This window comes from Ursus americanus, chromosome 6 (genome assembly GCF_024610735.1).
Source record: "Ursus americanus isolate L20-20 chromosome 6, mUrsAme1.1.p, whole genome shotgun sequence".
Taxonomy (NCBI): domain Eukaryota; kingdom Metazoa; phylum Chordata; class Mammalia; order Carnivora; family Ursidae; genus Ursus; species Ursus americanus.
In genome coordinates, this window is record NC_142132.1 from 47,427,844 (window position 1) to 47,441,435 (window position 13,592).

Below are 13,592 nucleotides of genomic sequence, written 5' to 3' on the forward strand. Positions count from 1 at the left end.
ACCTGCTCCCTCTGAAGGAATCCGGCTGCCATATCGTGGACCACCCCACAGCAAGGCCATGCAGCACGAAACTGAGGGCAGCCTCCAGACAGCAGCTAGGGAGGGACTGAGCCCTCCAGTCCAACAACCCCCAAGGAAACACACCCTTCCAACAGCTACCTGAGTGTGCTTGGAAGAGGGGCCTCCCCGGTCAAGTGAAATGGCTGCAGGCCTGACCTCCACCTCACGTACAGGGTGTGACCGGACCAGGTCCCTGAGTCAGAGGACCCAGCCCAGCCAGGCCTGGATACCCGACCCACAGAACCTGAGACGTAATACAGGGTTACTGTTTTAAGCCATTCAAGTTTGGGGTGACTGTTTCGCAGAAATGGGTAACTAGCGCAGGCTTCTTCTAGCTCCCACACACAGTCTGTTGGAGGCGATTCCAAAACTCAGCTTCTTCCTAAGACACCTGTGGACACCCAGTGAAAACTGTGATCCATCGATAAGGAAGCCTTTATGGAATTACCGCCATGTGTCCAGGTAAGGCTTCTGGAAGGCAGGGATGTGTTTCACACTTGTCGCTGAATGGCAGAAATACTGTATAACCATACAACACTTGTTGTGTCTATATGGTGGAAATACCGCGTAACCCTGTTTTCACGTTAGAAGCCTAAATTGGCTGTGGTTAGAGTACAACACCATGGAAATCAGCAAGTGCTACAGATCAAGGCTTTGGGGTTTGTTGGGAGCAATGCTAAACATCTCAACCACCGAAGTTAACCCTCAGAGGCCATTACCCTCAGAGGTCATTATTCTAAGAATTCCAAGGAAACTCGAAAGTAAAACGATCTTTCCTGCTTGGAGAAGACAGAAGGCTTGGGACATGGGCTGCAGGCAGCACAGGCTCTCGAAGTTCCTTCTAACTCCATATTCCACAGTGCTATAAACATTCAGAATTCAAATGCAACCAAGAACCCTATCTTTGGAGCAACACAGATCTGGGTTCGAATCCTGATTTAAGCTCTACTGGTTTCTTCATTTGCAAAGCAAGACCGTTACCCCCCTCCTGGGGTTATTAAAGACCAAATGCATATTCAAGTTCTTAGTACCGTGCCTGACATGTCGTAAGCAGTCACTGCACATGTAGGAGCCCGTTCCCATCTCCTCCCACTGCAAGAGAGAGCTAGGCTTGGGGTCTGGCAAGGGAAGAGGGTGTGATGCCTGTGTCCAGCCGGCAAACGTCAGCATCTGTATCTTGCCCTGTCCTCTCTGAGCTAGCTCGTTTCCTCTCCGCTGGTGTTAGGAGGCTGCGTGAAATGAGACTGCAGGAGAATTTGCTGAGTTATGAGGCCCTGGCACGTGTGACACGCCACCAACCAGCCTCACTTCTACGGTCATTCTCACAGTCAAGGGGGACAGGATATGAGCAGCCTCAGCTTTTTGTTTTTTTGGTTTGTTTGTCTGTTTTAAAGATGTATTTATTTGTTTGAGAGAGAGAGCACAGAGGGAGAGGGAGAAGCAGACCCCCAGCTGAGCAGGGAACCCTATGAGGGGCTCGATCCCAGGACCCCAGGATCATGACCTGAGCTGAAGGCAGATGCTTAACTGACTGAGCTACCTAGGCGCCCCGAGCAGCCTCAGTTTGGAGGACACCCGACCCTCAATCTTTGTCAAGTAAAGAGGACACCAGCAAGGCCTCATGTGCTAAGCCCAGCGCTTTATCGCCAGTGTGTACCCCAAGGTCTGAAACGCAGTAGCTGCCCCAAATATAGCTTCTGGATGAACAAAGGTATTGAAGACTGAGCTGGAGGAGATCTCAGGCAACGTGATGTCCCAACAACTCATGTGTGCTCATTTTGTAGACGAGAAAGCGGAGCCGTATCATCGTTCAGGAGCTGGGTCTGTTTAGCCCCCAGGCCAAGCCAGTCTCCCCGGAACCACATCTCGCTCCAATCTTCCAGGGGCCGCCTGCGGGGTCTGAGGCTTCTCTTACCCCTCAGACTCTAGACAAATTTCACAAGATTTCAGAATGATGAAGCCTGTTTCAAACTCGGCAGGAAAGCGATATCAGGCTGGTTTGTAAATTTTTTATTTTCGTTTCATTTTTTAACACCGTGGAAGCACCACGGTGGCTGCTGGAATGACCCCTTACCAAAAAAAAAAAAAAAAAAAAAAAGTTGGGGGCTGATGAGGGAGTGGGATGAGGAATCTGACAAAGTTGAAAACCTGCTGGTTCTTGTTAAAAAGAACAGAACAGCCTTCCCCCCCCTCCCCCAGGGCTCTGCGGGTTTCGCCTTCCTCCTCTAGAACCCTGGTTTTATTTTATAATCTAACTCGGCTGCGAACTCCCCAGCTATGCGGCTGACTTTTTACAGCCGCCACTGGGGAATGACTTCATCTCGGTGAATTTATGGGTCACAGCAGAGGAACTTTAAGGGGGAAATCGCAGCCAATCTTGCCCCCGCCCCAGCATGATGGTTTTCCCAGCCATGGCCTTACAGAGCCTGTCCTTGCCCTGCTGGGGTGAGTGCTGGGGTGAGCTGAGTAGGTCCAGAAAAGTAGGGGTTGATGGGGGACAAGCATGGGGTCATGGGAGGCTCCTTCCAACCCTGAGGGACTGGGCCTGGCTGAGGTTAGGGTGACAGTTTTGAAGACGGTGGTTGCTTTAGACATGACTTACCCGCACTGCCTGCCCTTAGCCAGAGTCCCTCATCCGGGAAACGCAGCCCCATGGCTCCCTCCAGATGTAATGCCAATGCCTCGGGCGGGCAACATTCCAGGCGCCAGCCTGCCTCCTGACCGTTGTTACAGCCACCTTACTAACATGGGGCTCCTAGAGCAGCCCTGTCTCTGCTACTTCCGGCGCCCGGAGCACCCTCGCCCCTCCAGGCCTCCGGCTCAGGAGCACGGCTCTGCACCAGCTCAGCCCTCCCTCCCTCTGCACAGCGCCTGGCACCCGGCGGCTCAGAAAGGCTGTCACAGGCCCCAGCAGACCAACAGCCAATTCCGAAATCCAAAGCTTGACAAAACTAAAGCCCCGCCCTCTCGACACCACCTAATGTGGGGCCACAAGGGTGGCCGGCGGGGTGCCTATGGCGCCCAGTGTAAGAAGGCACCCCCGGGGCGATGCTAGCACAGGACAGCTCCTGAGAATGCGGGGCTTGTTCCATTCCTCACTTCTTTCCCTGGAAGCTGGAGTGTTGTCTAAAATGAAACGTGCACTTATGGCCTCCGGTTGGTGAGCTCTGACTCTCGCGGAGATGGCGTGGGGCTCAGAGAGACTGCACTCGAGGTTCTGCCTATTAGCTCTGGGTTTCTGCACCATGTTAGTCATCCTGCATCACTCTGTCCTCCCTCTAGTGGCCTGTGAGCCCACCCTGCCCTGCCCAGCAAGGGTCAATCAGAGACCATGCCTGGCATGGGGTCTGGCAGGGGGAGGCAGGACCCTGGAAAGGTTTTAAAGCTGGATGTGATCCTTGATTTATTCTTTTTTTTTTTTTTTTTTTTAGGATTTTATTTATTTGTCAGAGAGAGAGAGAGAACACAAGCAGGGAGAGCAGGAGAGGGAGAAGCAGACTCCCGGCTGAGGAAGGATGCAGAACTCAAATCCTAGGACCCCAGGGATCATAACCTGAGCCGAAGGCAGACCCTTAACTGACTGAGCCACCCAGGCATCCCAACACTTGATTCATTCTAATAACTTACACCAAGCCACGCCGTGTGACCTGCACTGGGAGCCTGAGGCTTCAGCCCAGAAGCATTCACAGACACGGAGGCCAGGGAGACAGGCAGGCCTGTAACCCTGACCCGACACGATGAGAGCTTTAACATGTGCCCACAGTCAGAAGAGACAGTGCTAGAGTCCAGCTGGAAAAGCAGAAGGGCGTGAGCAAGACCCTTCACCCGCTGGAGTGACCACTGAACTTGAAAAAAGCTATTTTCAGATGGACAAGGAGAAAAAGAGCGTCCCAGGCAGGGGACCGACACAGGCAATGGAACGGCGGCATGAAAAACTCTGGTGACCCTTGAGGAATCGTGACGAAGAGGGTTTAGCTGGAAGGTGAGTTAGTTGGGGGAAAGGGAGAAAGGTGGATGTCCAGACAGATGCAGGGTTAGCTGACACGTTAGGGCAAGAACTGTGCAATTTCCTTCTTGAAAATTTACACACGGGCCATGGGTGTGTATAAACGTGGCTGTCCGAGCATGTGGTGCAAGCTTGTTTGGGGGCAGTCAAGAGAGTCTGACTGTGTGACAAACCGGGCAACATAGCATGTGGAGAGAGAGCTGGGGTTGCATATGGGAGCACTGGGCTTCTCCGGCCTCGTGGGGCTGGGGTGGAAGCTTGCTCAATGGGACCAATGAGGCCGAAGGCCCAGCCTCAAGGGAATCAGAGTAAGACTTTCCCCAGGGGGCCCTGTGCCCAGGGGCCAGCTTGGTGGCAGAGCCGGGGCGCTCTCTCAGGGGTAGGACTGAGCCACTGGGGATTCAGGTCCAGAACTCCATTCCATGCTGCCTGCCTGTGCCTCGGAGGGGCTCAGTGAGCCTCGGGGGGCTCAGTGAGCCTCGAAGGTGGGGTCTGGCTACTTTGCCCCACTTCCCCTCACCCCTTGCCTGCTTCCTGCCACTTGGCCCCTCCTCATTAGCCTTGCCTACAAGGAGACTCCGCCCCCAGGCAGCCCCTCCTCCGTCCTGGAAACTGCTCTCCAGTTCCCCTGCCTGCTTGTCCCGGGATCCCGCCTCTCACTCTCAAAGCGCCTGGCATGCCTTCTCCGCCTTTCTCATCCCTTCGGAAAAATCATTTTAAGAAAACCACGCTGCTCTCTTTGCTCAGCCCCATCGAGATCTGAACGCTCGCCGCCCCTGGCGTATTTGATCAGTCTTCCTCGCCTTCTTGCCTACTGTCAGGGAAATTGGAATCAGACTCCAACCTGTAACGAGATTAATGTTCTAAAGACGAGCGTGTACCTCAGAGTGGAATTGGGGCTGCCGCTCTTTGATAATCTATTCAACTCATTTGGTCTCATCGTTAATAGACAGCTGTGTATTCTGTGATGATTACAATATACATTAATCAAAGACACGTTATGCCGAGAGTTGAAAATAACACTTCCCTTTCTTCCCCTTTGCAGGGAAAAAAAAAAGAAAGAAAGAAAGAAAGAAAGAAAGAAAGAAAGAAAGAAAGAAAGAAAGAAAGAAAGAAAGAAAGAAAGAAAGAAAGAAAGAAAGAAATGTTCCTCTACTCAACAACAAGGAGAAAGGTACTTAGATCTGCAGCAAACAAGCAATGAGCCTCTTCTTGAGAATTGGTTCTGAAAACACTGAGAAATCATCATTAAAATGCCTTGGTGGTCATGTAAGAACAGGGCTGGGGATCGGGGCTGACCCGGGTTCGGAGGAGAGTGTCCATGAAGAGGCCCAGAGCCCCAGAAACCTGTCAGAAATGCCTGGATCGATGATCTTCAAGGTCTGACCTCACCTTTAACCAGCACTAGAAGGTCACCAGCCACACATCCTACAAAGGCCAACCGGACAGCGGACAGCGTGCCATTCCGTATTCAAATGCAATGCGCCAGCCAGTGATTCTGGTTCCTACCCCCCAGGCCTGGGGCCCTTGCAAGGACGGCCTCCGTCCTTGGGAGGGAAGGAGTCAGTGCAGTGGGGAGAAGCCCTCCAGGACTGGGGCTCCCAGGGCTCGATTTCACTGCTAACTCAGCCTCTTGGGAACGGACTCCCTCCCCCTTTCTAAGCATCTCCGTGGTCACCTTGGCCATGGGAATAACAGCGTTTACTAATCAAGGACGTGGCAAGGATTAAAATCAGCGATGGGGTCGGGGCGCCTGGGTGGCACAGCGGTTAAGCGTCTGCCTTTGGCTCAGGGCGTGATCCCGGCGTTATGGGATCGAGCCCCACATCAGGCTCCTCCGCTGGGAGCCTGCTTCTTCCTCTCCCACTCCCCCTGCTTGTGTTCCCTCTCTCGCTGGCTGTCTCTATCTCTGTCGAATAAATAAATAAAATCTTTAAAAAAAAAAATCAGCGATGGGTGTCAAGCACTCCATCGAGTGAAGCATGCCCCCAAAACACATGGCATTATCCTAACCCGGCAGCTGGCACCGAGAGGGCGCAGTGTGGGTCCCGGGTCTGAGCACAGCCTGCTGTCCAAAGACTGGGCTTTGGCTGTTGACTCTGCCACGTGCTCACATCATGACTGTAGGCCAGTTATTTAACTTTCTATCTCCTTAGTATTCTCATATTAGGTCTGTGATCATAATAGCATCTACCTCTTAAGGCCACGAGAGCCATTAAAGGGGTTAATATCTGCAAAACAGTTAGAGCAAGCACGGACCGAGAGCACTCCTTAAGGGTTTGCTCCCAACACCGCTCAGAACCAGCAGTGGCATTTTGTTTTTCTAAAGCACTCACACAGAAACCTGGGATCAGATAGTCATTTTGTGACAGCAGGAACCATATCTGTCTGGTTCAATCCTCTATCCCCTCTGCTTAACATGATGTTAGAACATGGGTGCTAAGTAAAACCATTCCGTACAAGAATATTGAATGTGACTCAGAACTTCACGGCAGCCAGGGCAGGAAGGCAAATATCTTGAGTCATATAATGCTCACCTATTGAGAAAAGGAAAGACACACACCTCATCGTTAGTGGGTGCGAACTCTTTCCCATGTTTAAACCAATGTTTAAAAAGAATGTATTGTTTGGGCCTTGGATTAAAAGATGCCAAACACTCTAATAATGGGTCATTCCTTCAATAACAGTGAACCAGAGGATGCAGGAATGCCCTTCGTCGGACCTTGGCTGACAGCTGGACCGTAATATTGAGGTGTATGTCCAGGCAAGACTAAATAAATAAGGTCAGGAGAGGTGGCTTCTTTGGCCATGTTCTTAACACAAGGGCCAAACCGAAGCATTCTTAGAGTCTTAAGCATATTACAATCTTTACAGAAGCTAATAAAAAGCTAAAGATCCTCTTACCAGCAAAATAGATCTACACCCGACATTTGGCACACAGCTATGGGGCGGTTCACAGATCCCCTAAATCTCGGGTATTAATCTATTAACCCTTCAGCGTCTCTGAACCATAGCCTAAGAGCCACTTAGAAGATGATTGCAGAGACTGCCCTAGAGATACCATGTGTGAAAACAGCCTTTCAGCCGTGCGGCGATATGGAAGTGTGGGCCATCGCTCCCCATTGTTCCAGCTGGGCTCGGTGCCAGGCACGGCTCCGGGCTCTGCTCTTTGGCAAGAGCCTGCAGTGCCATAGCTCTGTTGTTGATTGAAGGACAATCCAAATAGTTTAGATCTAAACGGGGACGTCATTTAGACAACCCCTTGCTACCATCTTCTCAGGGAGTCAGATCACAGGAGTAACCACCTGACGTCACCAGCGACCCGAAGAAGCGGTGTTTGCGAGTCGTTGGCACGAGGAGGGAGGGCCAAGCCTCTTCCAGAGAGCACGACTACATCATCGCTGTGGGCCTCGGCCATAGACAGCCATGGCGGCAGTGACCAGGGCCCTTGTGGCAGCAGGGGCTTCTGGTCTCCAAGCCTGAGAAGGGGTTGGAGCTGCTTCCAACTCCTGGGTGGATTTGCCTGATGGGAGAATTGCCAACTCTCCCTGTGGACGTGGGACCTGCCGTTACCAACAGTGCAGACCGGTTTGGGTGTGGTACAAATTTCCTGCCACTCTTTCTAACCCAAATGAGATAATACAAGAATTTTGGTTTTGATCCTTTCTGGAATGCTGGGGGATGTTGGCAACAAGCAAAGATGTGCCCACATAAAGACTCAGGATACCTTCCTGGTCTCATCATTCCTTCTCCCCAGCGTGTCCACACACACACACACACACACGCTCACCCTCTGCTCCCACGATGAACACCCCCTCCGCTACCACCTCCTGCCTTTGAGTATGACGCAGCTTTCGCTCGGGACCCTGTGCCCTCCCCTTTCTCAAATGAGTGGCATCCTTTGCAGCCTTTACGGCCCCTCTCAGGTGTGACCTGCGCGGGGAAGCCTGCTGGGGGCGCTCCTGCCAGGAGCTTCACACTGCATCCTGCACCTTCTCACCGAGGAGATCACGCCGCCCCATGAGACCTGTTCCTCATCTATGACATGGGGACCAATGGCGGCCCCGTGAGGAGTGGTCCTGAGAATCTACGTCCACATACGTAAGGTGTTTAGGGGTGGGTCCTCCCCAGATGCCAGCGGTGATGCTAATTATCCTCATAGTTGATTAAAATCTTCACCAGCACTTTGACGCCCTTTATCTTAGCTAATCGTCATCTCAGTTCTTGAGAAGGACGTGTGTGTGATATTGAAGCCAAGTCCCCTAAGGGGACGGACTTGTCCAAGGTCACAGGGAGAAGAGGGCACAGGCCCAGGGTCCCAATCCAACCATGTGCACGGTTACCCCGGCACCTGGTCCTGGACATGGGCACCCTGAAGAAGGGCTGAATGGAAAGACACAGGTGCCCGAGTGGAGCGTTTGCATTTTCCAACTGCCTGAGTTTTACCGGAGGGAGATCTTGTGACAGACTCTTTAACACCCTTCCTCCCCCAAATATATTACAAACAGTGTTGCTGCAGCGAATCTCAAATGAGCACATAATGATCAGCCCTACCGTGTAGGTGTGGCGGGGCCCACCAGCGAGTGACAGTGCTACGAGATTAATCCCCCAGGAGGAGACATCCCCGTCCTGCATGACGGACTGAAGACAGTAGAGCCTGTTGAAGGACTCAGGGAATGTCCTCCTGAAAAGGGAACCAGAACATGTTCAAATGCCACTGCTGCCTTACAGAATGAGTGGGCACCCCGGGCGGAGGACCGCTCAGACTTCCGTGCAATAAACGAATCCTAGCCTCATCTCCAAAAGCCAGAGCACACCTATAGGGCCACCTATGGGGGTCTTAGCTCTCCCGAGAGGCTGTCGAGTTTGGGAACCTGAGAAGATGCATGTTGGCATCAGTGTCTTGAGGAATGGGAACTCAGCTTTGGGTTGGAGGGCCAGTGTTTACCCGTCAACTTCTACTGGGTTCAGGGTGAAATTCTTTCTTTCTTTTTTTTTTTTTTTAAGATTTTATTTATTTATTCGACAGAGATAGAGACAGCCAGCGAGAGAGGGAACACAAGCAGGAGGAGTGGGAGAGGAAGAAGCAGGCTCATAGCAGAGGAGCCTGATGTGGGGCTCGATCCCATAACGCCAGGATCACGCCCTGAGCCGAAGGCAGACGCTTAACTGCTGTGCCACCCAGGCGCCCCAGGGTGAAATTCTTTCTTATACGCCGCCATGGTTGATACTTCATGAAGCGTGGGTTGGATCCGGGAACTGAGTTAGAGAATCTCTAACTCTGGTCCAGGCCTCTGTCTAAGGACTGTGATGGGCTGGGACTCAACAGTGCATTACAGCCCCTCACAGGTGTAAGGAGACTTCAGCCCTACGAACCACTTCCACAGCCATGCTCTCCTTGATTCCGAAGGCAACCCTGAGTGCTGATCAAGGCGTGGGTTTCACACAGTGAAAGGATAAGGAGATGAAGATGCAGAAAGGGTCAAAGACTTGCTGAAGATCACGAGCAACCAGACAACTAACAGAACTTCCATATTCAAAGCTTTCTTTGCAAACTGTCTTTCCACCTAAGGTCCGTCCAGTGACAAATGACGGCATTGAGAGTAAGTGGGAGCAGAAGGACTGTCTCAGGGGAGGTGTGGAGGGATGAGCAATGAGTGTGTCCGCCCAGGCTGGCACTCACGCCCCCCGTGATGAGGGCAGGTGACATGCGGGCTGTGTATCAATGAGCACCCCCAAATCTCCTAGCACCAGCAAAGGGGTTAGTGCCTTCTCTCCTTGCCCGGGCTCCCTACCCAGCCTAGTGTGTGGATTGAGCTCAGGGTGCTCACTGGCTTCTATCCCGTTGGGAGAGAAATGTTTGCAGACCTCTTGCAGAGGTCAGAGTTTGCCAGTGGCCTAATATTACGCCAACTACCCTTCATGCTTACACAGTGTGCTTCACAGTTCACAAATAGTCACACCGACTCTTTCTGGAACCACACAATGGCTTTCTGAAGACGACAAGGCAGAGGTTCTAATCCTTCCTGGGGAGAGTGACCTGGCCGAAGTCTCGAAGTCAGTCACAGCTAGTTGGGGCTCAAGTGGCCATGACTTATCCTGCAGCCATGGCCAGTCATCATGTGGATCCAGCCAGCTGCCTCCCTGGCTGCCCCTCTATCCAGCAAGCATTTATTGCAGAACAGAACAAACCACCATTGATCACCAGGCGAGGAAACGGAAGCTAGTAATGAGGTTTTCCGCCTTGCTGATATGATATACGCCTAATTCCCAAATCCTCCCACTAATCCCCCTTCCCGGGGGCTGGAGAGGCGGTACACATGCGAGACAGCAGAGGGCCAGCCGCAAGGCTGGGGGGGGGGCTCCTTTCTCTGAGCAGGCACACATCTCCCCCACCCGACCGTCTTCTGTGTTGCTCTTCCCCAAGAGCCTGGCTGGACTGTGGTCCTTAGGCCAGAGCCCACATGAGTGGTGATGCTTCTGTCCCCTTGGGCCCAAGAGGGGTACACCTGCAGCACATCACCCCATCTGACTTCCCTGCCTCTTAAACAGAGAAAGAGGACCGAGTGACGACCATGGGCTACAGCCCATCAACAAAGCAACCCTCCACTCTGGCCACCATTCCCTCTCCCCCAGCACCCCTGAGCAGCTCTCAGAAGAAAGTGGGTGCAGAAGATTCCCCTCCAACAGCTGAGACCCCAAGGGTACAACTAAACACTGACGGCACAGACCAGCCTTCCAGAGAATCGAAGGCTTCCTGAGGCCATGGCGAGTCTCCTCCACTGAGTCTAGAGGAGGGCGATGTATACCACTCAAGCAACGCTGGTAATAGCTCCTGGCAGGTAGAGCCTGTTGACCTGTCTTCCTTGCTTACCACATGTGGGTTCGGAAAAATAGCAGCCAGATGTTCAGAAAGCAGTTTTCTTCGTTCTTTATAAAGAAAAACAACGTACTGTGGTCAAATGTGAATGTGTGTGTGTTTGAAAGCTTATGCTGTTGGTTACGTTTATGTTTGAAAGATATTATGTCCTATATGATTATGCTAAGGACCGTAAATTAAGCCCAAAGTGGTAAAGGAGGGAAGAAGAGATGATCTCACCATCCAAAACTTTGTTTTTCCTTCTTACCCTTCATTCCTCCCACTCTGCCTTCTCTATTACGATCCCCATATATTTTCTGGGGCTCTCTCTCTCCAAGCTGCATTAAAGAAACAGACTACTCGGGTTTCAGTCTCAGCTTAGCCATTGAGGAGCTGGGTGACCCTGGGCGAGTCGCTTGACCACGATCAGATGCCCCTTCACCTCCAGGGTACAAGCAAATGCTTCCTGTAGCCCTGGCTTTCTGGGTAATTCAAAGGGGACTATACCTGCAAGGTCAACCCGGTGGGGGATCCATACATTGACTCAGTGGTTCAACACTTATTATGCCCTTCTTTGGGTGGGTAGTATTCTAAGATAAAAGGGACAGCACCCAAGACACTGGAGTCATGAGAAAAATTGTCCATCGCTTTTCCAGAAATGAGGGCTTACTGGGAAATCCTTCCCCTGCCTAAGACTCTGAAGTGGCTCCCCATTGCCCGGGGGGCCAAGTAAGTCCCTCAGCACCAGAGAAGTAGGCAGGGGTTCCCTCCAGGAGGGCCCCTGCTCCGTCTTCCCAACCTGCTGCACGGCAGGCTTCCCCTCCCCCACACCACCGTCATCTCTCCCACCTCCTCTGCGCGCCGTGCTTCCTTGTACGTCGACCTTGGGCTCGTATTTATGGCGGCCATTCCCTCTGCTGGGCCCCTCTTCCCACATCTGACACCTGCTCATCCTCAAATCACAGCACATGTGTCAGCTTGTAGGTCAGCCGCTCGGGCAGGCTTTCCCGTCTCCTGGGTCGAAGCGCCCGAGTGCAGCTGCTCGTCTACCAGGAGGGCAGAAGCCTTACCTGTCTTGCCTGCCTCTATCTACCCATTGTGCCCCGCATCGGGTAAGTCCCTGGTGCATCCTTTTGTGAAATGACACGTGCTGGTGGCTGAGGAGATCCCCTGGAAGATCCTGTAGGTCTCCATGTAGGAGGAAGACTTTCAGGGCAGGCCCCAGGGCAAGAAGGGCCATGTGGCCAAGAGCCCCGGTGAGGGGACAGACTCACCTCCTTGGCTTCGAGTAGGGCCTACACCCCCTGCCTGAGCACAATCCTTGAACTCGGGCTGAACCCTGCTCGGGAGCATCGTCCTGGGAAAAGAAACTGCATTTGCATCGATTCTCTGTGCAGCCTTTCTCTTTAGGGCCATACATTGTGCCTCCTGACACGGGGCCCAGGGAGCAGCGGCACCCCCCCCTCTTGCTCTCTATGTAAATACAGGCTCCTTGAAGGATATTTATTGGCCTGCAGAAAAGATGCGGGGGAATTTTGCTCTCTAGGTGAGTGATAAAAAAGAGCAGCAAGCGGATATGTTCACCAGCTTATTTACCACAAATCTCTTATTTATGGCCCCATAACCTTCTGATGGCCTGGGACTCTCCCCCACCTGGTTTTCCTCCCAGACAGAGAAAGTGCTGAGCTGAGGACTATTTGTCCAAGGTTCCTCTCTGCTTCTCATTTCAACAGCTGGAACCAGACCAATTGATCTCCCTGTGACGGTGTGGAGGGTGGTGAGGCCTGCGGCGTGAATCCCTGGTTGCAAAGCATGCTGGGACTACGATGGTCTTGCCTCTGGCAACTGGGCCTCAGCCCACATTCCGACTCTATGGGCATTCATTGAAAATCTGTCGTGCCCAGCACAGTAGATGACGCCGGGAATGGAAAGGAAAGGAAGGCTCCGTGTCCCTCCCTTGGGCCTCTTTCTCCAGTCTTGTCACAGATCAGGGGCAGCTCCCGGCCAGTCACTGTGTCCGGTGTTTTGCAGACATTATAGTCAGGTGACCCTCTTACCAGTCCAGTGAAGATGCAACGTGTCCCCAGCGCAAACTCAGCATAGCCTCCCCAGGTCCCTCTTTCTCCATCCCTCAGTGGAATTACTCTGTCACCCAGACCCCAAACTAGGTGTCCTCCCAGAATCTCTCCACAGTGGGCGGCCAGGCTCTGTGGATGGTGCCCCTTTGCACCTGCACTGCCAACCCTGCGGGGCACTGGTCTCCCAGCCTCGGGGGCTCAGCTCCTGGTTTGGTCCCCGCTTTGGATCCCTGAGTGGTCTTTCCAAAGCACACACTGACCAGGTCACTCTCCTGCTGAAATTCGCAAATGAGTCCGTTACCGCAGGACATCGTCCAAACTCTTGAGTAAATCAGAGCCTGTTTCTGATAAGCAGGGCCCTCTTTGGTGTCATCTTTCACCTGGTCCTGAGCTCGAGGCCCAATGGATCCGTTATGGCTCTCTGTCCCCCTGCCTTGCCATTTCTGTCCTCTTCACGTGGGCTGTGCTGGGCCTTCCTCTAAACACCTCCCCTCTGCAGCCCAGCTTCCTTCTACTCAGACTTTCGGACACAGTTCCAGTGTCACATCCTCAAAGGCTTCCCAGACCACCTTCCTTCCTACAGGTAGTC